Source organism: Talpa occidentalis, unplaced genomic scaffold (genome assembly GCF_014898055.3).
Source record: "Talpa occidentalis isolate TD23 unplaced genomic scaffold, MPIMG_talOcc4v2.1, whole genome shotgun sequence".
Taxonomy (NCBI): domain Eukaryota; kingdom Metazoa; phylum Chordata; class Mammalia; order Eulipotyphla; family Talpidae; genus Talpa; species Talpa occidentalis.
In genome coordinates, this window is record NW_026555331.1 from 12360368 (window position 1) to 12387143 (window position 26776).

Consider the following 26776-nt stretch of genomic DNA (forward strand, 5'->3'; position numbering starts at 1 on the left):
ATCCTGCTGAGGAAGAGGAGGGAGAGGGATCAGAGGGAGGGAGAGAGAGCACAGTGGACTGAGATATTGGTGCACGGGTGCATTGGTGAAGGAAATTCTATGGGACTACACCTGAGTGTGTGTGTGTGGGAAGCAAATATTGTTTAAAAATTAACAATGGGGCCTCCCTGGTGGCGCAGGAGGTTGAGCACCGCTCTTTGAAGCTGTCCCATAGCCTCTGTGGCGCAGGTTCGATCCCGGCTGGCCATGGAGACACCCACATGGTATGGCAGACCTCTTCTGTCTCGCCCACTGCTCCCCTCAGCAGTGTATTTCGGTCCGTCTGCCTGTTCTGTTCCCCAATCTGTCTCTGGTGAATCCTCTCACCCTCCTGCACCTCTGGCCTGTACCCCGTTCTTGTGTGCACAAATAAATAAATGCTAAAAAAATCTTTAAAAAAATAAAAATGAACAATGATGTTAAAAATATATAAATAAAAGGAAAATTAAAAAAATATATATAAATAAATAAATTTTTAAAGCTACATTTTATTAAGTTATATTTTTAAATGATAAACAAAATTAGTTGAGGTTAGGGACTTTGCCCAAGGTCACAGTGAATAAGCTGCCAACTTAGACCTAAAGGGGAACAAAACAAGGACATATTTCAACAGATATTAAATTGAATGAAAAATGTCTCTATCCAGGAGCTCACGTGGCCCAATCCTTGCCCATTAAATAAGCCCTTAAAGCAAGCAGTTTCTCTCTCACATTGCTGGTAGAAATACAAGCTGGTCTGACACTTCTGGGAGGGAATTTGGCATTACTTAACAAAATTTCATATTCACTTACCTTTAAATCCAGTAATCTCATGTCTAGGAATTTATTCAGAAGGTACACCTCAAACAATATTAAAATACATATGTGCATGTTTATTTATGGCAACATTACTTTCATAGGCAAGATATTGGAAACAACTCAAATGCCTACACATTAGAGGCTACTTGAATAATACAGCGCATCCATATATTAAACAAACTCTCCTCCATCCATATACTGGACACTGCAGCCATAAAAGAAAGAAAAATGATACTGATATGAAAGTGAAGTGATATGGAATGACATTGTGGACCCATTTTTAAATGAAAAAAGAAAATTATAAAATGTGTTCTCTAGTGTTTTTGTGCTTTATATAAGAAAGAAGGGGATATGAGAAATAAATCATGGATCTACTTTGTGAAGAAATACAGGAAGGGATAAATCAGAAGAAATGGGTGACTTGGATGGGTAGAAGCTGATGAGAAGAAAATAATGGGGTGGTAGGAGTAGGGGATAGGGGTGATACTTCTCTGACTATACTTTGGATTAGCTGATTTTTCAACTACAGTGAGGTTCCCATAATCACAGAGTAATTAAATAATTAAAACCAACTACTAGGTAGCAGGAAGGGGAACTAAATGGAAAACAAATAGCAACAAATGAGCCCATTGCATCATAAAGCAATTAATAAGCAGGTTGAGGGAGATGGGGAAGAACTGAACCACCCTAAATGGCAGGGAAGAGCAGTATTTTGGCTGCACAGTGCACCCTTGAACAACGCAGGTTGGAACTGCCTGGATTCAAGCAGGTGACAATCCCACCTGGGGCACGATGGATATGATGCTGTGGGACCAGCGCCAGACCTTGAGGAAGAAGATGTGGGAGCACAGGCAGATGAGAAATTGACATTAAATAAACTGGCAGAAGGGTTTCCATTATTCCAGACTCTTTGTTTATTTTATGCCATGGAGCCTTCTCTGTTCTGCCCTCTGAAACTACAGCAAATGGTAGAAGGACTGGTCCATATAGAAACATTTTAGATGCATGAAAAAGAAAAGTCAGACAGAAATTATTGATAGGTATTCTTTCTTTTTTTTTTTCAAGACAAAATTTCCTGCCTAGAAGCTTGAAGTGCTGAATAAGAAAACAACTAAATTCAATACTTGGTCCTTGATGGTTTACTAGATAATTTTCAAAAAAGAAAAGAAAGAAATGGCAATGTATTTCTATAAAGTCACACCAAATTTGCTGCCTTTCCTGTGTTCCCATCTGCCCCATCCACTTCTCCCCTGCACACCTGATATGAGACCAACCCTCCTCTTCCACGTCCTCCTTCTTAATCAAAGCAGTGATATTTGTGGACGTGGGAACTACCTTTCATTTAGTTGACTTTATCAACAATCATCACAAAATAGAATCATGTTGATGCAAAATAAGCCCTCTTCCTACTTGGGGAAAAAATTCAATGAACATTAGAATCATGTAGAACCATCCATTGGTTGCAGAGATTTACAGACTCACTGCAATTGAAAATTGCCTGTAGTGGCAGTGGCGCTTTACCCTGCTATTCTAGCTTTGCCAGGCCCAGCAATCAGGCCTGGTTTCCACCCATCACAAAGCAAAAGAAAGCAAAAATCATCAGGGGTCAAAAGACCTAAATTGGATTACAGTCACACCATTTAGAAAACAAGGTTTTACTGGTAACTGCATTAAGCTGAATAAAAATTCTTACATTAGCTTATGGTCCATTAGTATTCTGACGGTGATTATTTTTACATAAATGTGTCAGCCTCTAAATAAATGGGAAAAAGGGTGGAAAGGCCTGCGGTTTCAAGATGAAATGAATATTCTGCTCAGTAAGCCAGAGTTTTGGGCATGAAGACGGGACGATGGGTGAAATTGAAATTATACAGAGATGTGTTTAATGTTATTTCTCTGCAAAGTTATTTATGAGACCATAAACTTATGGTTTTCAAACTTCCTGGTATGCATCAGTGTCAGGGGCCAGAAATAAGATGTTGGGGCCCTATATCAGACATTTTGGATCAGAATTTCTGGGATGGGACACACTTCCCAAATATTCCAGTCAACAAACAGTTTGAGGAATCCTGTTCTAAGTACTCACTAGCCTTACTCAAAGCTATCAGTGATGATTGAGGAAAACTTCTACTACTGGCAATGACCACAGATCATCCACTCAGGGTCACAGGCTAAATCAGGTCACTACCTTTTTTTGCACAAAAATGTTTATTAATGGGTATCTCTGGTGGTGAAAGGGGATGGGCACTGCAGTATGAAACAATCTGAAGCCTCTGCAGCATGAGTTTGATCCCCCAGCCGGCCAAGGGGCAATCCACATGGCGAGGCAGACCTCTCCTGTCTCACCTGCTGCTCCCCTCAGCAGTGTATTTCAGTCAGTCTGCCTGTTCTGTTCCCCACTCTGTCTCTGGTGAATCCTTCACCCCCCGCATCCCTGGCCTATACCCCAGCTCTTGTATGTATAAATAGATGAATCTTTAAAAAAAAAAGTTTTATTAGAACACATCCATGCCCATTCATATGTCAATTATCCATGACTACCTTCTTGCTAAAATGGCAGAATGAGCTATTGTGGCACAGACCACATGGCCAGCAAAGCCTAAAATATTTGCTTCCCCCTTTATAGAAAAAGTTGGCCAAATGGTGTGAACACATGCCAGGAACTGAGGGTAAGCTAAGAAATAGGCTAATAGAGCAGTTAACTACTAATAAAATGTCAGCTCCTCTGGGATCTTTTTTTCTAAGTGATCCAGAGTAGATATACTTTTTTTTTTCCAGCTTTATTGAAAATATAATTGATAGATACTATTGAGTAAATTTAAGGTGTACAGGCTGATGATTTGACATAAATATATATGTATATTAGGAAATGATTGCCACATTAAGGTGAGTTAACACTTCATCACCTGACATAATTACCATTTTTGTCTGTGGTGAAGACATTTAAAACGTACTTCTTGGCAACTCTCAAGAATATGAACCAGTATTTTCAATCGTCACCACACTGCACATTAGTTCCCCAGAATCCTATAAATTTCTGCCCTTGGACCAACATCTCCCCATCTCCTGCACACCCCTGCCTCTGGGCACCCCCACTCCTCTGGTTTTAGGAATTCAACTTGTCTTGAATTCCATATTTTAGTGAGATTACAGAGTATTTGGTCTTCTCTGTCTGATTTAGTACAATACCCTCATGATTCCATTTTTTAGCAAATGGTAGGATTTCTTTCTTTTTCATGGTTGAACAATATTCTATTCTATGTATTCATATATATGTCTACATATGTACATATGTGCACATGGTTCGATTAGAACCACTGGTAGATTTCTAGATTCCCTAAATAAATTGAGAATAAATACACATATGTGTGTAAACACATTTACTTAATCCATTCACCCTTTGATAGACTCAGGATAGTTCCTTTTCTTAGCTATTGTGATTAATGGTTAATGAACAACACATAGCTCGTTGGGACATGCATTTCATTTCCTTGGGACGTCTACTCAGAAGTGGAATGCCTGGATCATGTGGTATTTCTATTTTTTCATTTTTCGAGTGACCTCCTTAGCCACTTTTCCATAGTGCTAGCACAGGAATGAAACATTTGCCTCTCTTTTGTTGCCCCACCAGATAAACATTTATCTCTTTTTGTCCCACCAGATAAGCTCTCCTATTTCCTTTATTTACCCTCTAGACTTAACAACCTTGTTTTCTTACATTCCAAGGAAAAAGAACCTGCTGAGAGCTGACCATCAGGTGATAGCAGAGCAAGCTAGACGCCAACCTAGATCTCCCCCCAAATCTCAACACTTCTGTCCCAAGAATGAGGGGCTGACCTTTGCTCTTGCTCTTACCCTACCTTCACTCCCTTGTAACTCTGGGTAAATACGCCAGCATGCCGTCAAAAAGCAGGACAGGAAGGTGGCCTTTCATACATGAATCTGTTGCCCTTCTCAATTTCTCAACAAATTAAACTATTTTCCTTCTCCCCAAACTCTATTCCATTTTTTGGCTAAGGGAACAGAGGCTGGCATTAGGGATCAGTAGGACACCAAACTTCCTTGGATTCTAATCTCAGTTCCACCATGTACCAGAAAGTCTTAACCTTCCTGAGCTTTTGTTTTCTTTATTTATAAAAATGAGATGGATTAAGCTGAATAAAATTATATATAAAGGAAAGGCATTGAAGTCTTTATAGTAGGTATAAAGAAGAGAGATGAATAAGTCATGGTTTCTGTCCTCTGGTTACTCAAACTTGATCTCTAAGTTCTATTTTATGTGTAGCTTGAGAAGTTATATGGAGCTGGGCCTCTCCTGGTGGCGCATGGCGCAGCGGTTGAGTGCTGGGCTACCAGGCTGCCCGCAGCCTCTGCAGCACCGGTTCATTCCATGGCCGCAGGTGAAGGTCCTACAAAAAAAAAAAAAAAAAAAAGAAGTTGTATGGAGCAGTTATGATTGTGGTTTTGGAGTTAGATCTAGGGCACCGTTTAAAATCTGGTCTGTCACTAATAACAGTATAATCTTGAGAGAGTTCTTACTGGTCTTTATTCAGGAAATGAATATAGTATGTGCTCCAAAGTGGCAAAGTGAGGTTAAATTTAGACAATACATTAGACAATACATTTGTGCAGGACTATAATGAAACATCAGTACTAGCATTATTCAAATTCTAGCATTTTTTAACCAGTGTAGACACCACTGGTTGGAACTGGATGATAATTCTTTGTACAAATCTTTCCAGATCCTATAGAATCCCACCCATCAAATATAAGTAATTGTACACAAGTCAACTGAACAATCAAAACTGCCCCCAAGCATTTTCAAACACGGAGAGAGAAGTGCTTTGCCTTCTGGTTGAGACCTACTTAGGGAGTAAACTCTCTCTCCCCACTTGTTTATTCCTGTGTTCTCAGTCCACCATTATCCTAACACAGAGATAGTTTAACTAATGTCCTTAAAAGAAATGAATGAAGGAGAATGAATAAAACAATATGACTTTGTTACCAGACTTTGAATGCCACCATTATTTGTGCCTTTTGTTGTATGTGGTTCTATTATATTTCTAGAATGCCTCATTAAATTAAAAATAGTTCAGAGGGGAAACACTTACAGCGGTTATTGACTAGCATGAAGGTGGTGATTGTCAACTGTGACAAAGACCCTGGAGGAAGATAAACAGGACAAAGAGGATGGACATGGAATGGTGGTCAAGTCTAAAGTAAAAAATCCTAAGGCTTTGGTCTCAAATGGTGCCTCTGCTTACATCTCTGCATAAAAATAAAGTGGGTGTTGATGGGAGCACAGTGGAGGTACATCTCTTAATCTCTTGCCCTGCTCCCACATTATTTTAAAAGAAATTGAAAGTGAAGTTTATTTTGTATGTACTATCATTTTTCTTTGCTTTCTTTCTTACTGGGGTAAGTCACATCCTATATGTTCCTTTCTTAGTGATCACTCTTCATGAAATAATGAATCTGAAATTCTCTCCTTATCCATTAACCAAATTTCTTCTCATTTTATGAAAGCTCCTTCACCCAGCAACTTCAAATACATTTCTCCTAACCTTCTAGAAGTTAGTGATCTCAGGAACACTTTGGTTTTCTTTCCAATGCCCTCAAAACACTTTACTTTGAAGAACATATCTATTCTCATAGCCTCAACAGTGACAATTTGTCTTTATGCATCATCAGAATCCTCAAGTTCACAAAGTTTAATCCTGTAAAAATATTCTCCAAAGAAAGGGCAATTATAAAAATTTGTCTCCACTCAAACACTCCCCTCACTTAACACAATGTCTCTAGCCCATCTAGAAAAGTGAGGCAGTCAATATTCATTTATAATCACATGGAGACAACTATAAGCAATATAGTTGAAAATATAAGGGCAAATCTATTTCAGAGTAAAATCGCCTATCTAGTAAATAATACTTTTTTCCCTCTGGTATCCCCAGGTCTGAGTGTAAGACAACCCAAACCCCAGAAATAGGGATCTGCCCATTCAGCAAGCTTCCTCCCAAGGAAGCCCTTAATTCTACCTCTAACACTGAGATAAGGGACTGTATAAATCCCCTCCCTTTCTTCATCCTTCTGTTTTTCACACCCAGATCCCAGGCACTGCCCTAGTACTGGCAGAGGAGGCCCCTATGGGATCCCAACAAAAGGGAGAGTATTGGGGGGCATCTTGCATTCTAATAAGGAAAGTGGTGACTCCCTTGATTTTCACTCTCTCCTTCCAGCAGTTGGCCCTGGACATGGATATAATTACAAAAGCACACAGCAGAGCAGCTTTCTAGCCAAAGAGTAAAGGTGCAAAGTAACCTCACAAAATGATTCATAAACTCCTAAGTGTTGCCCCTCTCCCAGTCTGTGTACACATGGATGTAATCCTGATCATCATATCAAAGAACTGAAGGACTGTACAGACAGGCAGGTCACTGGCCACAGGCAGGCTCACCCTGGAGTGCCCACAGGGGACAGAACTGCAAGGGTTTTAAAAACTGAGCTGACACTGGAACTCTAGCCCACAGAAGGCAGGTGGAAGCTTGTAGCCTGGACCTAACCAGATCAATTGCCTGATAAAATAAAAATACGTGTGCATTCAATAGGACTTAAATGGGGTCAGCATCCTACAACGTAAGATATGAAATATGAAGTAATCAGTCAAAAAAACTCAGCATAGGAAAAGCCAGGAAACTCTCAATCACGTAGGGGAAGACAGTCTGCCTAAAGATGACACAGTGTTGTGCCACCCTGTGTTACCTCAAAATTGCTACACTGAAGCCTCATTCCAGGTCCCTCAGAGTGTGGCTGCATTTGGAAATCCACTGCTGGATCCACCCTCTTAAGGCCAGTGAGTGTGGGCCTTAATCCAACCTGGTGGAGTCCTTCTAAGTAGAGGAAATTTAGACACATGTAGATACACCAGGGAGGCTTGAGTTCAGAAGACAGACACAGAGAAGGAAGTGCAAAAGTCACACCGTGGACTCTACACAACTTCCAAACTGTTGATACAGGGAACACTGCCTGTCCTGGTGATGCCCACGGGACACGCCTTCTGCAGAGACGGTTCCAAGGAGTTTTTCATCCACAAGCTCAGAGCCAGGCTCTGGAAGAACCAGCTGGCCCTTCTGGGCAAGAAGTATTTCAAAGTTAACATTTATTATGAGTCTGTCATGGTTTTCAATATGTAAGTTCATTGACTCTTGATTCCAAGAGTGGAGTCTATACCGCTTCATCTTGAATGTAGACTGGACTGGTGACTGAAGGACACACTTCAATAAATTCAGGTAGTGTAGGTGATGTTTAAGAGGTGACTTTGGAGGTTAACTCATGAAAAAGACACATCCTGTGGGCCTCTCTCTCTCTCTTTTCATCTATCTCTTCTTCCCTCCCTCTCTGCAGGAAGACAGACACCATGCAAGGAGGCCATTCAAGCAGCCCTTGGGAGACACGTGCTGAGGCTACCCCCACAGCCAGCACCAGTGCGAGTGGCCAGGTCAGAGGGCCCCCATCCCAGTGAATTCTCCAGCCACAGCCAAACTTTCATTGACCGTAGGTCCAGCTATTATCTTCCTGCAGCCTCAAGAGAAACCCCAAGCTAGAACTACTGAGCCAAGCTGCTCCCACATTCCTGAGCCACAGACATGGTAAGGGCTGCTTGCCATTGATGACTGCTGCTCTCTGCACTACATTATGATGCATTGAATAGCGAATACAAAGCCCAGGTGCATCAGGCTTCATGTATGTTATCTTATTTAATCCTCATAAAGGTGAACATCTCATTTTCCAGATGAGCAGCCTACTGCTTGGAACTATCAAGGAATTTACCATATAGTCATGGAACTATTAATAGTTCACCCTCAGAACACACCAGGGAGGTCACAATACTGGGGATCAGACACCGGGGGACACGGGCATAGACATAGGTGGGTGGAGTGTTGATCAGAGGGAGAGGCTATCGAACAGAAGGGGGGTATTATCAGTTCAGCTGGAAGAAATGCAAGAGCTAAATTAGCCAATTCCGTAGAAACTCCAAAGGTCAGGTTGAATTTGGGTGGAAGGAGTAAGTTTTTGCATAAAGAAGAACAAAACAGGCTGAGACAAAGGCAGAACAATGGAATATACTCTTTTTCATGGCAAATGAGAGGGTAGCCAAGTACGCACGGGCATCAGTCAGAATGGAGTGAGAGTCTGCAGCACTGCCACAAGCTCATTTCCCAGCCCGGTTGCCCTGGCAATAGGATCCTGCCTTATGGTAATGATATTTAAATGAGAAAAGTGCATGCAAATGAAGTAACTGGTAATTTTATTGGTGCTGATCATTACATTCATCTAATAAGAACCACCTTATTAGGAGGCCTGAATGCACATTTGGGAAGGTTTTACCCCAGAAAAAGTACAGTACCCTAAAAGGGAACCTGGACACTATGACTCCTGGTGTAGGTTGTAGTCTCCCTGGAAGGTCTTCCAGATATCACCAAACCATGTTTTTACCCCCATAGGGGTACACGCCTGTCAGGAGTCAGTGTTAAGTTATCTTGCAATTTTTCTTGCCTGGTCCATTTTGCGTCAATGCTGAAGGAAATGCTGTAAGTCAGGGGCCCCAGCCTGGTCCATCACAGTCCCAGGGCCCTGCTGCTTGGCCAGCATTGCCTGCCTTGACCATATCTGCCCCATCTGAGGCTGCCCAGAAAGAGGAGCAATCTGTTGCCTGGAATTATCAAAGAATTTACTGCAAGGCTGGAGCTAGTTCACAGCTGAGGGGAATTCACCCTCAGGACATACCAGGGAGGGCACAAGACTGGGGTCAGCACAAGGCACACAGGCATGGAAACAGGTAGGTGCAGTGTTGATGAGAGAGGCTAGTGAACAGTAGAAGGGGGAGCATTCATTTCTTGGGGTGCTGTGACAGAGTGCCGTAAATGGGTTGTCTGCAAATAACAGAAATTAATCCTCTCAGAGTTCTGGGGGTTACTGGTCTGAAATTAAGGTGTTCGCAGGGCCATGCTCTGTCTGAAGGCTTGGAACTGTGGGGAGGGCCTCTTCATGACTCTTCCTAGCTTTTGGGAGAAGGCTGGCCATCCCCTGACTGCTTCTTCACATGTTCTCAGAGCCCTCATCATCTTGGCACCACCCAGAGTTGCTGTCTCCCTGTATTCCCTGAGATGCAGTGCTGTGGCTCTAGGTCAAACAGAGGTCAAACCCATGATGGTAATTGTGACATTTCCGAGCACTGGGAAGTGTAGTTCCCACCGAAATGGGATGTCACCTCAGTCAGACCACTGGGACGACATTTCTACTAAGTATTTAAAGTCTACATAGATGCTGGCATGGGGACACCTGAGTCTTCTTTACCTGTTATCATTTATACTCGGGTGAAGGCCCCTAAAAGCTCTGATATGTCAGATTTCAAACCCCTCTGGTAAAAAATGGCAAGAGATATTGAAATGCTGCAAACTTAGGAATGAAACAAATATGAACAACTGGCTCCAAAAAGCTTTAGGTGTGCATGTGAGGAAAGGGAGGGTCCACTCCCTCCCCCTCCAGGGTGGGAGGTTCCTCCAGCCCCTCCTGGGTTACTCTTGGGATCACAGGTGAATGATCAGAGCTGACATGTTCCCAGCTTGTCCTGTCCAGGTGAGTGTGTACACACATTTTATGCATTTACCATCTAGCTCTGTAAAGAATGTTCTAGTCTTATGCTCATTTTAGTACAAGAAAAAATGGGGGCTCAGAAGTTTGAAACCCTCTACCCAGTGTCACAGAGCAAGTAAGTGGTGTTGTTGGACTGTAACCCAAGTCACCTGGCTCGCTGGGCACCCAGTGGCCAGGAGCAGCCTTGCCACCTGCATCCCCACCTTGAGAGTCAGAGAGACAGAGATTCCTGTCACTACACAATCGCGGATGTGAACCGCCACAGCTGTGGCAGGAAGTCCCATTCAACAGTGTCCTGGGCCTTCCCAGAGAGTTAACTTCTGACCACAGTTTGACTCAATACAATATTTCTTCCTTCCATCTTTTGGGGGGGGGAGGGGCTACGTGTAGGGTAAGGACAAATATCAGGCTTTTCTGCCCTCCCGCCATCAGGATAGATGAGGGAACCCTGTGATCCTGAATGCATGCCTGATGGCGGGCACCTGCAGTGGGTACACCTGGGCTAAGACTATGCTTTTAAGGGCGGCGCCACAGGGACGCCAGAAGAAGCCAAAGCAGAAGCCGAAGGAGAAGCCGAGAGAAGTCGGGAGAGCCCACAGAGTGAAGACCTGCTGGGGGCTGGGAGGCCTGCCAACCTCCAGGCCCCCCAGCACCCCTGCCTGCCATATGCCTGGTGAACCCCAATAAAAATCCTGCAAAACCCACTGAGGACTCTGACTCCTCCTTTACCCGGTCTGCTGGATCAGAAAACCTGCCCTGGTCCATTCCTGCCCCTACACTATGTTTCTGCTCTGTTGGCACACTTTCTGAGATAGATTGGAAAGCAGGAAAATTAAAAAAAAAAAGTGGGGGGAGACACCCTGATGTGTTATTTTGCTGACAGCTTTAACTTTGTAATAAATAAGGACTGCAAATGGGAAGAAAATGCATAAAATGAAAATAAGCTGAGTGAATCATGGCTCGCGGAGTGCACCGTGTATACATATTCATGTTAAATCACCTTTGGCTGCAGCTCCGTGGCTCCCCTGCGTGCACTTGAGGCTGAGCGGTTGCCGTAGGCCTTAGTTACTGACACAAATGCCTGTGACTTTTGTGGGGGCATCAGGAGTAGCTGAGGATGATTAGCAAAGCCTGGGTAATGTGGAGCCCACCTTCAGCCCCAGGGGCTCGAGCGCCATCTCTCCATTTGGCAGGGAGACAGTAATTCATCTCCTGGTCTCTCCTAGTTAACGGAAACTGAGTTGAAGGAGAAAAAGGGAGAAAATCCTTCATCTTAGCAACAGCAAGATCTGGTATTTTAACTGTGGAGCTTAAAGGAAGGAAACAAAAGGGCTTGTTGAAAAGTTCAACTCTAGGTAACCAGTTTCTGAAAGAGCCTTTTGTGTGAGGGGAGAGATGAAGGAGGGCCAGGCAGGGAAGTGCAGTGATTTGCTGCTGGGGCAGGGAGGGGCTGGGCCCTTCCTTGGGGAGAAGCCAGCTGTGTTTGCTAAGGGCTGGCACCAACAGTCACAGCAGCAGTGGAGAGCCAGTAGAGAGGGGGGCACACACTCCAAGGAGGCTCAGCTGGCTCTGTTCTGGCCTCCCAGTGACCTGGGGTTAAACTACAGTCAAGGCCAATGGTCATGATCACATCTGTGTGTTCCTCTGTGCAGCAATTAGCAGCTTCCACCAGGGGCAACACTCTGGAAGTGAGTTATGGGAATTTCCTTATAGGATGCAGAGAGATGTGTGGGATCTTTCTCCCCAAGCTATCCTAGCTCATCCCTACTCAACCAGGGAAGTGAGTAGTGTGTGTGTGTGTGTGTGTTTACATGTTAGTCAATTTTCAGCAGATCACAAAAGGGTCATATATATGTTATTTCATACAGAACAGCAGAATATCTTCAAAATATCAAGCCTGGTTTTTTCTTATGTCTCATGGATGCAAATTCATTACATCGGCATTTCCATCAAATTAGGTACATAGTCCATGGAGCTGTAACATTCTAGGGAGAACTCTAGGTGTCTAGTTAATTCAATACGCACTTCCTGAGCACAGATTATGGGACAGGTGTTACTCTCTAGGCAGGTAAGGCCAACAGAGTGTAGAGAACACAGTCTTTGAAGTAAGACTGGATTCCAGTTCTGGCTCTTCCTCCTGGACCTTTGAGACCTTAGTTAAAAAAACTGAAACTTTGGGTGCCTCAGTTTCTTTATCCACAAAGTGGGGGTAATGATGCCTCATGGGGCAGGTGTGAGGAGATGACAAGCAGGAGGCAGAGTAACACAGTGTCTGGAATCTGGGAGGGAGCTTGATGCAGGCATTTGCAGGAGTGAGTCTCAGATACTGCCTGCAGAGAAGGTGCATCCTAACAGCTGAGTGGGGTTGATCAAAGCAGCTCACTGCTTGAGGTCCTTAATGGGGGAGTGAGCACAGTTCCAGAGAAGCTAGTGGGAGGAGTTGCTAGTGACAGAGGTGTGAGAAGGGCAGCCTAGTAGATGAAGGAGCAGCAGGAGCAAGGGGAGGGAGGTGGCAACCTCCATTCAAAGAACTTGTGTCAAATGATAGCAGTGAGTGCAGGAGAATTAGGAACTATTTCTATTTTCTGTTGGTGTTGGTTCAGTAACTTAGAGAATTTTTGTGAACTGTTCCTGGCCCTCTGTTATTAGTACATTTATGGATTAAAAAATGGAATGGTATGGAGTAGAGTAGCACAGCATAAAGTAATGGAGCATAAGATAGGATGGGATAGGACAGGACAAGATGGGACAGGACAAAATAGCAAGGAATGGACTGGAATGGAATGGAATGCATTGGAATAGAATAGAATAGAATAGAATAGAATAGAATAGAATAGAATAGAATAGAATAGAATAGAATAGAATAGAATAGAACAGAACAGAATGGAATTTTTCAAGAGTCATTTACTGAGCACCCAAGTTCTTCATGCATGATTCCCTTTCATTTGCTATAAAGTGCTACAAAAATATGCAGTCACCCCACCTTAACAAATGAGGAATTAAGACTTAGAGAGGGAATGCAGATCATCCAATTCATACTATCAGTACCAGGTGAAAGTGGTATAAACCCCACCTTGAGAATGAACTCAGAAGCCCTGCATGTCCCCATTTCTATACTACCTCCCACTGATGCCTGTCACCCCAGCTTGCCCCTGCTTTCTCCCCACTACCCAGTTCCGCCATGATCCTTGAGTTCTGAAGATTGTGGGTTCTTCATCTGAAGGGTCTTCCTGTCCTTTGCTCCCACCCCAGGCTAATTGGCCTCCCCACCCAGAAAGTGGAGATAGGCAGTAGGAAGGCAGATGTCTTCATGCAAAGACTCATTATCTTTCAATCTGTGTAGTAACACAGCAAATACGCAGAAACCCAGGAACTTGACTTTCTCATGGCCAAAAGAAAGTTAAAGGAAGAAGACCAAATGGAAGATCTAGTAACATCGTATCAGGATCAATCTACTTCTAAACAAATCCACCTTTGACCATGAGAGCTCACTTCAGCTGCAAACATTTGGCCCCACATGGCCACTTGGCAAGTTGAACCACCATTTCTTGGCCCTCTGTCCCAAAAAACCCAAAGAACTCATTCTTTGTTAAAATGTTACATTAGTGATTAGTAGCTTAAATTTGCTTTATAACAGGATGTTCCCATGGCAAAGAAGGGGTGATAGAGAGCATTGCAGAAATGGAGTGGAGCAGAAGAAGCACGCAAGCAAGCACTCCTTGAGAGAGGAGCAACAGGGCCTAATTTTCTTTTTATACCAAAGGAAGCACAGATTTGTCATTACTGGGGCTTGGATGGGCGCTTTGATATAGGGCCCTTTGATATTCCAGTAAGGTCCTGGCATAGGACCTCCCTCCAAATTGTGTGTAGCTGAAAACCTTGGCAACTCCTTCCATCTGATCTAGAAAGAAAGCAAAGCTGACAATCATGGCTAACTTTCATTAAATACTTGGTGCCAGGAGCTGTGCTAAGTCCTTCAGATCATTTCCTTCTTCAATCAACTCAGCCTTGCTGGGTATTGGTTTGTGCTGGATTCTTCCACTTTGCTCTCTCTGCCCTGGGAGGCTGCCCTGGACAGATTCCATCACCTGTTCTCATGTCCTCTAGCTTCTCACTGGGATTGGCCAATGGGCAGCATTGGGAAACCAGGCTTTTGCAGAAAGGAAGCTCAGATTCCATTCCTGCAAGGTCATTTGTGGTAGGCTAAGATCATGGCTTTTCTCAGAGGTTCTTTTCTAAGCACCCCTCCCCCCTTGTCCACGTCACCTCTCTGCCCTCTTTTCTACTGGCTTAGGAGTGGGCAGAGTGCTGGGGCCATTAGCCGTGGGTTGGCCCCCTATCTTGTCTGGTTTGCCAAACCTCTTCCATAGGTGTGTAGTTGCTCCTGTTTGAATGATCCTAACCTGAGTGTAGCACCTATTTCCTGGCCAAGCCTGATCTTCAGACACCATTATACCCATTTTATGAATGGGCTTTAGAGAAATAAAGCAATTTCCCTAAGGCCTCATAGCTAGTCATGGCAGAACTCGATTTTAAAACAAGATTTCAGATCTGCCTAAATCAGAGCCCACCTTCTCAGTAGTTGTAGAACCATAACAGCTATACACAGTTCTGGACCACTCAGGCAAGCTGGGAGGCTGGGCAGCAGCCTCCTCGTGCAAGCAAACAGAGGACAGAACTACACCGTGGACTACTCTGTCAACCTCTTGATCAGGCAGAGATTTGCATGAATGAAAGGGGGTAAGAGATTGGCATCCTCGTTGAGTCTGCTCTGCCCTCACCCTGCAGTCACACTATGAAACTGGGGCAGAAAATGCCACCTGGGGTAACTCACAGAGAGGCTGTGGGGGCCGTCAGCTCTCACCACATTCAAATTCCATTTCAGCACCCCATCCTTTCTCTATTGCCCTGGCTGAACCCAGAGAGACTGCCCTTGGGGCAGAGCCTTATTTAAAACAGCTAAATGAACCAGGACAGGCAATGATTGATTCTTTATTCCAAAAGTGAAATCAGGGCTACTTTCACCCCTGAATATCTAATTCATTTACCAGACCCCAGGAGAATCTCTAAAGGGAATCAACTCAGAGTACCACTTGCATCTGAGAAGCACTGTTCTCTGCCAGCTGCTTTCTTCCACCTCGGAAAGCTGAATGATCTTTATTTAATGTGGTGACACCGAGGCTCCCGCTGCAGTGAGGAATTTATCATCTCAGGCCTTGGATAAAGTGAGGAGGAAATTTAGCTAACTTGGTTATGTATATCTGTATTTCCATAAATGATTTTACTATAAAATTGGATGATGTCTACTTTTTCTGACTAAAGCAGAAAAGGATTTTAGGAAGGACTCTCAAGTGTGCCTTCTTGCCAGGAGCTGTTACCTGGCAAGCTGTTACCCTTCAGTGTGTGGGGACAGTTTCCACATTGTCCCCTGCACTAGAAAGTGAGGTCCTTGTAGAAGGACCCTGCACTGTTTTTATCTGTCCTTCACCCAGAACAACATCTGGCATACAGCAAGCACTCAACATGGCAGGATGGACAGACACATGGATCATGGATGCCTCAGAAGCACCCACGGGGGTTGCAGAGGGGAGTTGTCTTCACAGGGTATTATGCTGCTACATGTTGACTCAGCACAAAGTCAGACACCATATTTATCTTCGAAACGCCATGACCACTCAGAACGTGTTCTGCAGGAAAAAGGGCGATGGAGGATGGAGGAAGCAAGAGATAAAGCTTCATTAACTTCCTGCACTTCTGCATTGCTTGAAGATATTTGGCCAACTCTTTGGTTGAAGTCATAAGCTGACACCCACCATGTGTCCTAATCATTTCAAAAAGAGCTGAATTTCCAACGTGGAGTTTTCCAACATGAAGACAGAATAATGGGATAGAAGAGAGTGGGGGCAGGATGCTAGTTGAGCTGGGCTCAGGAATGGCAGCCTCATTCCTAGTTCAAGTCTGTTCCTGGTTATCCTTAAGATCACAGGCCAAGTGCCCCTGCAAGAAATGTCCCCTGACTCTCCAGTAGCACTCAAACTGCCTTCTTCCAGAGCTCTTTCCATAATTCCTCATCTATTTATAATTGTATGTTCATTAGTGTGAGCTCTTTCGTGAGTGCCTACCTCTTCTGAAAGTTCCATCTGTCTGTTACATCCTTTGGCGTTGTATCTGTCTTATTCATTATTCCCAGTGCCCCATATGACAACTTCTAATTATATATTCAGTAAATCAGTGAATGAATGAATGAACAAGTCCTTACTCTATGTTCAACTCACATTGGCTCATATCCTCTCATTCCAGGTTTAATAGTCTTTCCCAAGTATCAGTCATTTTAAATGCCATCTTTTATGTGCATGTAGGAGTTGGGTTCTGTCAACCAGTTACTCTTATTATATCCCTGCATCTGTTTCCATGGGGACTGTCTCTTTGAAGTGACACTCCAACCCCTGACCACCACATAAAAGAAAATCATGAACTTTTAATCAGTAGTTTTAAGATGTTTTCTGTAGTAAGCCTCTTTTAAAAATCTATATCCAACAAACTGTGGTACATCCCTGCAAAGAAATATTATGCAGTGATCAAAAAGTAATGATCTATCAAGTTACCAAAAGACAGGGAAGAAACTTCAGTGCATTGGTAAGGGAAAAAAGCCAATGTGAAAGTCCACATGCTATATGATTGCAACTATGTGATATTCTGAAAAAGAGGACAATGTGGGGACAATTTAAAAGTTCAGTGGGGGCCTCCCTGCTGGCCTAGGGGTTAAGTCTCAGGGCTATCATTGCAAAAGCCTGAGTTCGATCTCTGGCCAGGGAGGTGACTCACATGGTGCGGCAGACCTCTTCTGTCTCACCAGCTGTTACCCTCAGCAGTGTATTTCAGTCAATCTGCCTGTTCTACTCCCCACTCTGTCTCTGGTGAATCCTCTCACCCCACCCCCCAAACCTCTGGCATAGACCCCAGTTCTTGTATGCATAAATAAATAAATATAAATCTTTTTCTAAAAAGTTCAACGCTTTCTAGGGATTCAGTGGAGGGATGCACAGATGAAACACAGGATATTTTTAATTCAGAATTTATTCTGCATGCATTATAATGGTGGATACATGACATGAGTTTGGCAAAACTCAGAATATACAGAAGAGTGGACGCTAATGTAAATTCTAACCATGGGCAGTAGTTAATAAAAATGCACCATTATTGGTTCATCAATTGTAACAAAGGTACCACATTAATGTAAAGGGGTCAATAATCAGGGCAAATGGGGGTTGGTTGACACAATACATGAGAACTTTGTGCTTTCTTCTCAGTATTTCTGTAAATCTGTAACAGCTCTACAAAGTACAGTTTACTAATAAAAAAATCCTGCCTTCTAGCTGGTCACTCAATATATAAAATATGTGACTAGAGGGGTGCTAGCTATAGTCAGGACATAGCCTCCTTCTTTTGTACCCACAAATACATCTAAGATCACCCTTTTTTCCCCTTTGGTGCCTGAGACACCACTCTGGAAAAGAGCCCATTGTTCTACGTAGTCATTTGAAATGTCCCCTTGCTCTGTCAACAGCTAGCTCCTGTCCCCACCCCCTCCACCTCCGGTGTTCCCTGAATAGTTTGGACCAGCCCCTCCTTAAACCCCACATCTGGCCCACCATGCTATTTTAGGAACCCCCAGGGTCTCTTTGTGATTTCAACTTTACTCTTCTCCTCTTGGCTTTCCCATCACATTGGATGAGAAATCCCAGTTCTGGTGCAAGCTGCCTCCCATCAATACCCACCTGGCACCAGCAGGTATGGGAGGCAGTTGAGGAGAGCAGGGAGGTGGAAACATACATTTTAAACTGGGTCCAGGGAAGCCAGACTGTTCCCACAGTCCCAAGTCTCCGCCAAGGTGCCTCAGCAGTCTTGCTGTTAACTATACCCTAACTGCCAACAAAGAATCCAAGAAGGACCTCAGCAACCCCTTGGAGGCATACCAGAACCTGTTAACTAAAAGTGGTGGCAGCACAATTACTGGCAAATATTTGCTGGGCAGAAGGAGTGTCCGTTCAGCGTCCCAGGGCACCAAGCCAGTTAGGGGCAGATTCCGCCACTGCGCTTCTGGGTCTTGGCTTCATGGCAAAGAGGGTCTCTCTCTGACAGCACAGCTGCACCAGCTCACGCCCTGGAAAAGGGGAGCCCACGCGCTCTCCCCCTGCGGCAGGGAGGCCCCCCCAGCAGCTCATCGCCATGGCTACCCGGCAGCACTGCCTCAAAGCCTTTCAGGAATCTCTGCTATTTGTGGAAAGTGGACAGCATCCCCCCAAAGCCGGCATTCCTGCACTCATGAGCTTTCAGGGGCTGCCTTTCTTTACTTTCCCTCACTCCAATTAAAAAGGCAGGAGTGGGCCCTGACACTCCACTCATGCTGGGGACCCTCAATGGCACCCAGCTGGGAGGTCTGCACCAGAGGCGGCCACGGCAGCAGTGATCCCAGACTCTTCCCCGGCCACAGAAAACAGGTTCACAGATCAGTGTGGCACAGCATTAGTGTGCTCTTAAATTCCTATTGGGATCGGAGGGAAAATAGACCCTCATTGATGTGACCGATGTGCCAATTAAGGACTCAGGTCTTTCTTCTGTGAGTTTTCTGTGTTCTGTTTTCCAAACACAATCTCAGGGGGAGGTGAGTGACAAGATAATATAATGGCTTTTGTGTATTTGCTACAAAGAACACCCAGTTAGAAACCTTCTCTTTGGGGCCTGTGGTGGCTGTTAGTCTGCATTTTTTCAAAGAAAATAAGAGAAATGTGTAGATAGGTCTAATAAGGTGAGGTTTTAGAAAAGAGAAACTGAATTTCAACTAGCTTAAATTCTTATTAAAACCCTTCCAACCAACTATGGATAAAAGAGAGAGAGAGAGAGAGAGAGAGAGAGTCTATGAAGTTTTCTGTCCAAATGGTCCCTAATACTGTCTGTTAGGACACATAAATCTGTCTTTTCGAGCCAGTGCATTTCTGTTATCCCAGAAGGGATGCCACTTAGTTTTAGTGTAGTGCCTCCAAAATTGTTCCATCTGTAGCCCCTGACCAAATATAAAGCTCCAGAGGGAACTGCAGTAATAATATGCCAATAGCTGAGCTGAGGGTGGGTCTGACCCACAGCAGGATAATCAGAGTTCTTCCCAGCAACTTTGAGAGTAGAAATAAAGGGGGGAAAACCTTTCCCTTTTGGGTGGGAAGCTATCAAATTCATTTTTGGAGTTAGGGAAGTTGTGGTTCCAGTCTTGGGGAAAGGGATTTGATTTAAGACATGAGGATGACATGTGGCAAAAAACAAAGACATGACAGAGAACCCTGTGGACGTTCACATCCTTGGTTTAACAGGTATAGCCCGCTTAAAAGTTCATGCAACACTGCTATTTTTTTTTTTAGCAAAAGACCTCCATTAGCGCCTGCTTTTGCTATCTGAAAGAAATCCAAAGAAGATTTTCCCTTTTATAAACAAGAGGCAAAAAGCAAAATAAGCACTTGGCATAGGTTTTGTAGCAGCCATTCTAGAGGCAGCCTTTACCCCATGCTACAAAAGTGGCATTGTCAGGCTCCTGCCCTGGGACATACTCAACACAGGTGTGGATTTATGTATCATTCCTGCTTTTACTGTATGTTAGTGTTATTACAGGTTTTCTGTGTTACCTGATATGTTTTGATAGGTTATTTTTAGGGTTTGAAAATGAGCAAACATTTTTTCACATAAATTAATGATAATTGCCTTTTGTGCCATTTCAAATTACAAAAGATTTTATAGGAAAGCCTTACTTTCAGATAGTGGGGGGAACCTGTAAGTGGTAGATTGTTAGAGTATGAATCCAAATAAATCACATCTTTTTATATATACAACCTCGTGAAATCCCCTACCACCTCAACTTGGCCGTATAACTTTCTTTGACCAATAGGACATCAGCAAAAGTGTTGTAAGCAGAGGGCTGAAAAACACTTATGCATTAGAACCTAACCTTCCTCTTGCTGCTTTTAGAACTAAGTCATTGTTTGAAGATGGCCAACTGGCCTGCTAGAGACAGGAGGACCTGCCAAAAGCAGCAGCAATTGCCAGATGTGAGAGACAACAATTAGAGACCATTCAGCCCCAGTTGTGCCACATGAGGGATGCCAGAGATCAGAAGAACCACCAGGCTGAGCCCAGCCCCAAGTGATGCCTCACTGAGTTAACAGCAAATGGTATGATGATTGTTTCTTTCACTAAGTTTCAGAGTGGATTGTTGCTCAACAATATAGCATGCTGCTCTTTGGAGCCTTTCTGCCAATTTGTGAAGAAGATGACTCTAAGACAAAAGACATGTAGAAATTAAAGCATGTGTGTCACAGATGTATTACTAAGCCCAGCCAACACCATGTGGAACAGAGATGGGTCTACCAGAAGAGCTTGGCCCAAGTTGCCAAACCATAGATTTATTTAAAAAAGAAAGAAAAAGGAAAAGAAGACATTTGTTTAAACTTGCACTTTAAGCTTTAAAGATCACTAGGATTTGGAGGGACTTGTTATGCAGGAAAAGCTACCTCATGCCTTCTTCTTGAAGTTACCACATTCTTGCCTTTCTCATCAAGGCAATAGCTTCCTCCATTTTGCCCAATCCACTGTGGGAGATTCTTAAGCATATATAATCACTCCTTTTCCCTTGACTACAAAATTCAGATTTTTGTTTAGGGAGGCAATATACCAAAATAAGTAGCCAACCCATTTCTCTTGCACCCAGATATGTGACTCAGTTGAAGCCTTGAAGAGGGATGTGAACAATTAATGAGGTGGCCCAAACCCTTCGATTTTCTACCTTTTCCTTACAAGAACACATGTGTGAAGACTGGAGCCCCAACAGCTATATTGAGATCATGCCAAACAAATAAAAATAAAAAAGAACCACAGAAATGTCAGACCTGACTCCTGGCTTCACCACTTGAAAGCTGTTTTCTGAGTGGCATTTCTATTTATGGAGACTCAGTCTCAGTATCTGTGAAGTGGGGTGATAATCCCATCTAGAATAGTTAAGATTATATGAAACATGCAGAGTGCCACGTGATGGAAATTAGAGGGCAGTGATACCTTTCCAAATTTTAAGTTGCATTTTTCTATTTCTTAAAGAGGCTCACCTTCAGAGTTCTGGCTTCTGCTCTTATTTCTGTAAGTACTGTTCACACATATAGACTATGCTTTGCATACAGGCTGCAAGGTTTCCAAGGTGTGGCCTTTGTCCCCTGGAGGAAGAAAGGTGAGGGAGATGAAGGGCTTCTCTCCATGGAGGTGTGACAACCTCTGGAAACAGCTGTCTATCTGCTGTTGACAGTATAAAAAAACAAAGCCAGGCCCAGAGTGGATGTGACTGCTACACCAAGGCCACGTGTGGGCTGACACGGAAACACACACTTCCTGGCCTATGTCCTCCATGCCCAGGATCACCCAATGCCACCCTGGGATTTCCCTAATACTCTACCGCCAGTGCCAGGTCTGTTCACTCCTGAGCTTCCAGATGCACAGAAAGACAAGAGTCCACCACTTCTGCACCCAGACTTTCCCATCTGCCTTTAACACTCAGGCCCCAGCTTGACCTCTAGATGCAGTCTCGGAGAAATAAGCCTCTGAGGATGATTTGTCAAACACGCAATTCGGCAACAGGGCAAGGAATTTTTCCTGACTTCTGCAGATAGGGGCTTACATCACAGCATGAAATTTGTTTACCCTTATCTTAGCACACAAGAACAAATTATCCACCCCTTGTTATAAATCCAGCAGCCCTGCATCTGTGGGCAGGTTTCTGTAAATCTCCTATAAACTCTAGTTGGGCTGACTTTTCACTTTTGTTGGCTGCCTTTTCCAGGCTCCAGCCTCACAGAATTGTCAGCCTCACTGGAGGACACACTGGCTTTCATCTGTAGAGATAATAGAAGGTAATAAAGAACAACCAGATCATTGCTATCTCAGAAGCTCCGCCATCCAGGAAGTGACCTCTCTCCCAGCTGAATTACAGTGTCTCCATCTGCCAGAAAGATCTGGAGAGTCAGTGAGATGTGTCCTGAATAGCCTGGGAAACCAGAATATCGGAGTGGGGTGAGGAACCTGTCCATGTGGGTTTTAAATGACATCTCAATGCCAAATAAAGGGGATCAGGCAGGGAAGGAGAAACCCTCCCTGTCGCTAACAGATAGTCAAACATCCAGCATCAAAGTGAACATCTCTGGCCTGGACACAGAAACTGCAAAGGCAGCAAGGTTGGCCTGGGGGTAGCTGAAAAATAAAATCCTACCCAGACACCATTTGTTTTTTTTTTCTTTTTTTTTTTTTAAGATTTATTTATTTATGCATACAAGAGCTGGGGCACAGGCCAGAGGCATGGGGGGCGGTGAGAGGATTCACCAGACAGAGTGGGGAACAGAACAGGCAGATTGACTGAAATACACTGCTGAGGGGAGCAGCTGGTGAGACAGGAGAGGTCTGCTGTGCCATGTGGGTAGCTCCCTGGCCTGGGTAAGAAATTGTGCTGCAGTGACTGCGAATAGCTTCGTAGGTTGCATCTCAACCCCTTGCACCACCAGAAAGGCCCCCCAGATGCCATTTGTTCCACTTCTGTGGGCTTCCTTCTGTGGGTGAGTCCACAAAGCATCAATGGGTGGAGATAATTCAGGACATTCTGTTCCCCCAATAGATTTTTATTTGCCCCATTCTAGAGTTGGACCCTTGGCCCAGACCCTCCTCTCTGCGGCACCCTTTCCTCCCCAGCTGTGCGGTGGCAGGGGGTGAGACTGTTAGGGGGAAAGGATGTCCTGAGCTAATTCCATAAAGGCTTTGTGGACTCCACCCCCACTCCCGACCAAAGCCATCAAGACACTGGAAATGACAAATCCCGTCATCACCAAAGGGAGGGTTGCTGGGACCTGAGGGTGGGATTAAGCTGCCAGGTTTGGTATAAAACCAGACACGTGGGCTTTGGGTCGCTCTCTTGGCCTCCTGGCTCTTGTTCTTGGCTCTTCGCCAGCTCTCGTGCCATTGGGATTCCAAGTCTGCGGAAGGGGTAGGACGCATTCATGAGTTTTCTCCCTGAGTTATTCATTTCTTCATTTTCCCTTTCTTTTGTAAATAAACTTTTTGTGTGCGCCTGCAGTTGAGTATTAATCAGTCCCTTTTAAGCCCGCGGGTGGGGACCCACAGTCAGGCAACCTGTTTTATGTTGGGGTTGCTCTGTAACAAGGAGAGGAAAAACAGGCAAATCTCTTAACATAACGCCTGAAACAGTCATTAGCAGTCAATAAAGATCAGATGTGATTATTTATAGGGGAAAAACAAACAGTTATAAGAGATAAATTCATATGGGTATTTTACAGGACAGGATGAGGGTCACCCCAGGACCCCCAAACCTTCCTGCTCTGAATAGGTTTTGCTATCCACTGCATCATGAGGGAAAGAATAGATAAAATAGTTTCCACATGAAACACCCAAAGTTACCCATCCCCTCAATGGTTCCAGCCTTTTGGAGAAGATGCTTCTGACACTGTCCCAGGCACTCGGGAGGAGGAGGCTGTGTTTCTCTCAACAAAATTCAATTCAATTAATCTCTTTCCACTTTGAACAGTCAGAGCCCAATTCCTCACAAACATCCACCACTACCTTGAAATTTTAATCCTTACTGTTAAGCAAAACAGTGCCCTGAGGCATAGTAAGGTATCTGGTGATCAAGCAGAAATGTAATTATTTTCATTCTGCTCTGGAAACGTAGGTAGGTGAGTGAATTAACACAGTTTAGTAAGATTTTTCAATAACCAAGGATGAAATGAGGCAGGTTTTATTTAACCTTCAGTTAAGCAGAAATCCAGTTAACTAGAAACCTTCAAGCAGTGTCCCTAGTTAATTGCTAGTAGGTTCTGCCTGTAAATTATTTACATAATGACTAGGGAGGCAGGAGTCCCTGGGGCTGATCAACAAGGGAAGTAAGGGGCTGCTGAAGGTGTGGGTGTATGGTGAGCTAGTCCTGACTTTTAGGGCAGGAATTTGTAAATCACTGGATGGGGGGAATTTGCCCTGTGGGGATGAGAATCTTTTTGACCTTGCCAAAATGGCAGGCTTCATGCTTAGGTCTGTCTTGCATTTATGTGCCTACGGGGACGTAGTGATTCGGTACAGCACACTGAAATCCAATTTATTTATCTTAGTTGGCATGCCCCCAAAGCTCTAATGACTCAGGCCCTCCCACAGTAATATATTCATTTGTCCAATTAGTCAGGGTCCCCGGGGACCTTTCTGTCCCCTCTACCTGGGCCATCCTTACACAGAAAACTCAGTTTCCTTTAGCCTGTGGGACTATATTCTTTCAGACTGTTTCCAAAATCACTTTGGGTGTGCTAAATTCTAGGAAACATGTCTGAAAGCCCTGGGGCTAACTACCTGGGTGAGGCTTGCGCACCTGGAGGAGGATGTGGACAGAGGAAGAGTTAATAACTGCATTTGGCTGCACCAAGAAGCTCCTTCCTGTTATTGTTCATGACATGAGGAGGAAAAGAATGGCTGGAACGTGGGGCTGCCTGGTCCGTATCCTGTTGGTTGGGTGACTCCTAGCTCCATGTCAGACATTTCACTCTGAGGTTTCACACTCCTCAGCCATGCAGTGGCTATGGGAGTAATAACAGAACCTGCCCTGTGAGGTTGTGATGGGGATTGACCAGGTAATGATTATAAATAGCGAGCACAGTACCTGATAGAAAGTAAATCCTCCTTTCTCGAGACAAGTCCTCATCTTTTGCTGGTGCGAAGTGAAGAGTAGCAGAATACGCCACCTCGAAGTACTCCATTTTGGCAAGAGGGTTATTTTGAGCTAAAGGCAATTGAATAGGAGTCTAACAGGGTGGTCCCCAGGAAAGGGGGAGGGTCCAGGTTTCCTGCCCCACCCCAGGGAGGGTGGAGCTGAGCAGATAGAGAAGAAGCTGCAGAGGAGACTGAGGAAGGAAGGAAGCAGCATGGAGCCAGGAGGCCTGGAGGGGGCACATGGAGCAGAGACACGTGAAGAAACTGTGCTTGCCTTTTGGTCGTGGACTGGGTGACACATATGCGGATGAGACCTGTGGGGAGGTGACCATGGCGGTTTTTGTCTTGATTTTGATTTTGCTCTTTTCCCTCCAGACTTGTTGGTTGTTTCTGACCCTTTTCTGTGGGTCCCCACTGGAAGGTGCTTTAGACTTGTGGCAGGCTTTGGGGCCTTGCTCTGGGCCAATCCTGCTTGGGTGGACTTTTACCCACGAGGGGACGGGTCACTTTGGGTGCTTGATTTAGAAACTAGATTCTTTGTCTTTTCTGTATTGTTCATTAATTGTATTAAAATTCCTTCCCACTAAAGTCTCATTTGTTTTGTGTTGATGTGGCGGATGGCAGAACCTATTTAGAGCAGGCAGGTTTGCTGGGTCTGCGGTGCCCCTCTCCCTGCCCTGTAACAGGAGCTGATAGAAAAAAAGCTCTACTTTGCCCCTCTCTACCTAACATCAATTGCCCTTGCTCAGGTGTCCACTGCCCTGCTTCCTGTGCCGGGAAAGGGATGACACCCTCATCATCAGAGATGTGATGGCCCCATGCAAACCAGCCTGATCTACCATCATTTTCCCCATCTACCTGCCTTCCTGCAAATGACCCTTAGCAACACAAGGTTTTCCTCCTTTGTCTTATCACTTCTCTACAAAATTATTGTTGTTTGCTAAGATGCTATCAAAGTCCACGTTCTAAGCACCCTTCTGATCTAGACTCAGTGCTCCTGTGTATATGCACAATGAACCCATTAATGAATCTTCATTTGTTTTTCTCCTATTAATTTATCTAATTTCCGGGGCCCAGGTCAATGAACCAAAGGTAGATAGAATGAAAAGACATTTTTCCTCTCCTAAAATAGCCTTGCACAGAGTACTTATAGTTCCTCCAAACTGCAAAAGCTAGATAAACATAGCTTATATACATACTCTGCTAGCTGAGTCTCTAAATATTCCTTGTCTGATGTGCGCAGCTGTTTTCAGAACTCACCGATAAAGGTTTAATTCTTGCACTCATTAGTCCATTAGTTCAAAAGTGTTTACTGAGCATTTACTTTGTTTAGTACGTGCTAGGTAGTGTGTTGTGGTCATGAGCTCCCAGAGGGCAAAGGTCAAGTTTTCATCTCCTTTGTACAACAGTGAGAGAGATGAATACCCATAAAGCAGGTGATCAGCAGGGACTCCCGGAGCCAGACTCCAGGCACAGAAGCTGAACCACAAGGAGCACATCAG

General features: G+C 44.3%; 1 long non-coding RNA gene across 1 annotated transcript; it reads right to left on the bottom strand.

The window, feature by feature from the left end:
* Positions 1–4959: 4959 nt before the first annotated feature.
* Positions 4960–25349, bottom strand: LOC129145387 (uncharacterized). The gene is made up of 3 exons (XR_008550918.1): positions 25225–25349; positions 21635–21739; positions 4960–5245 (listed from the first exon to the last, which is right to left on the bottom strand). It is a non-coding gene; the product is annotated as an uncharacterized LOC129145387 (long non-coding RNA).
* Between the last annotated feature and the right edge of the window lie 1427 nt (positions 25350–26776).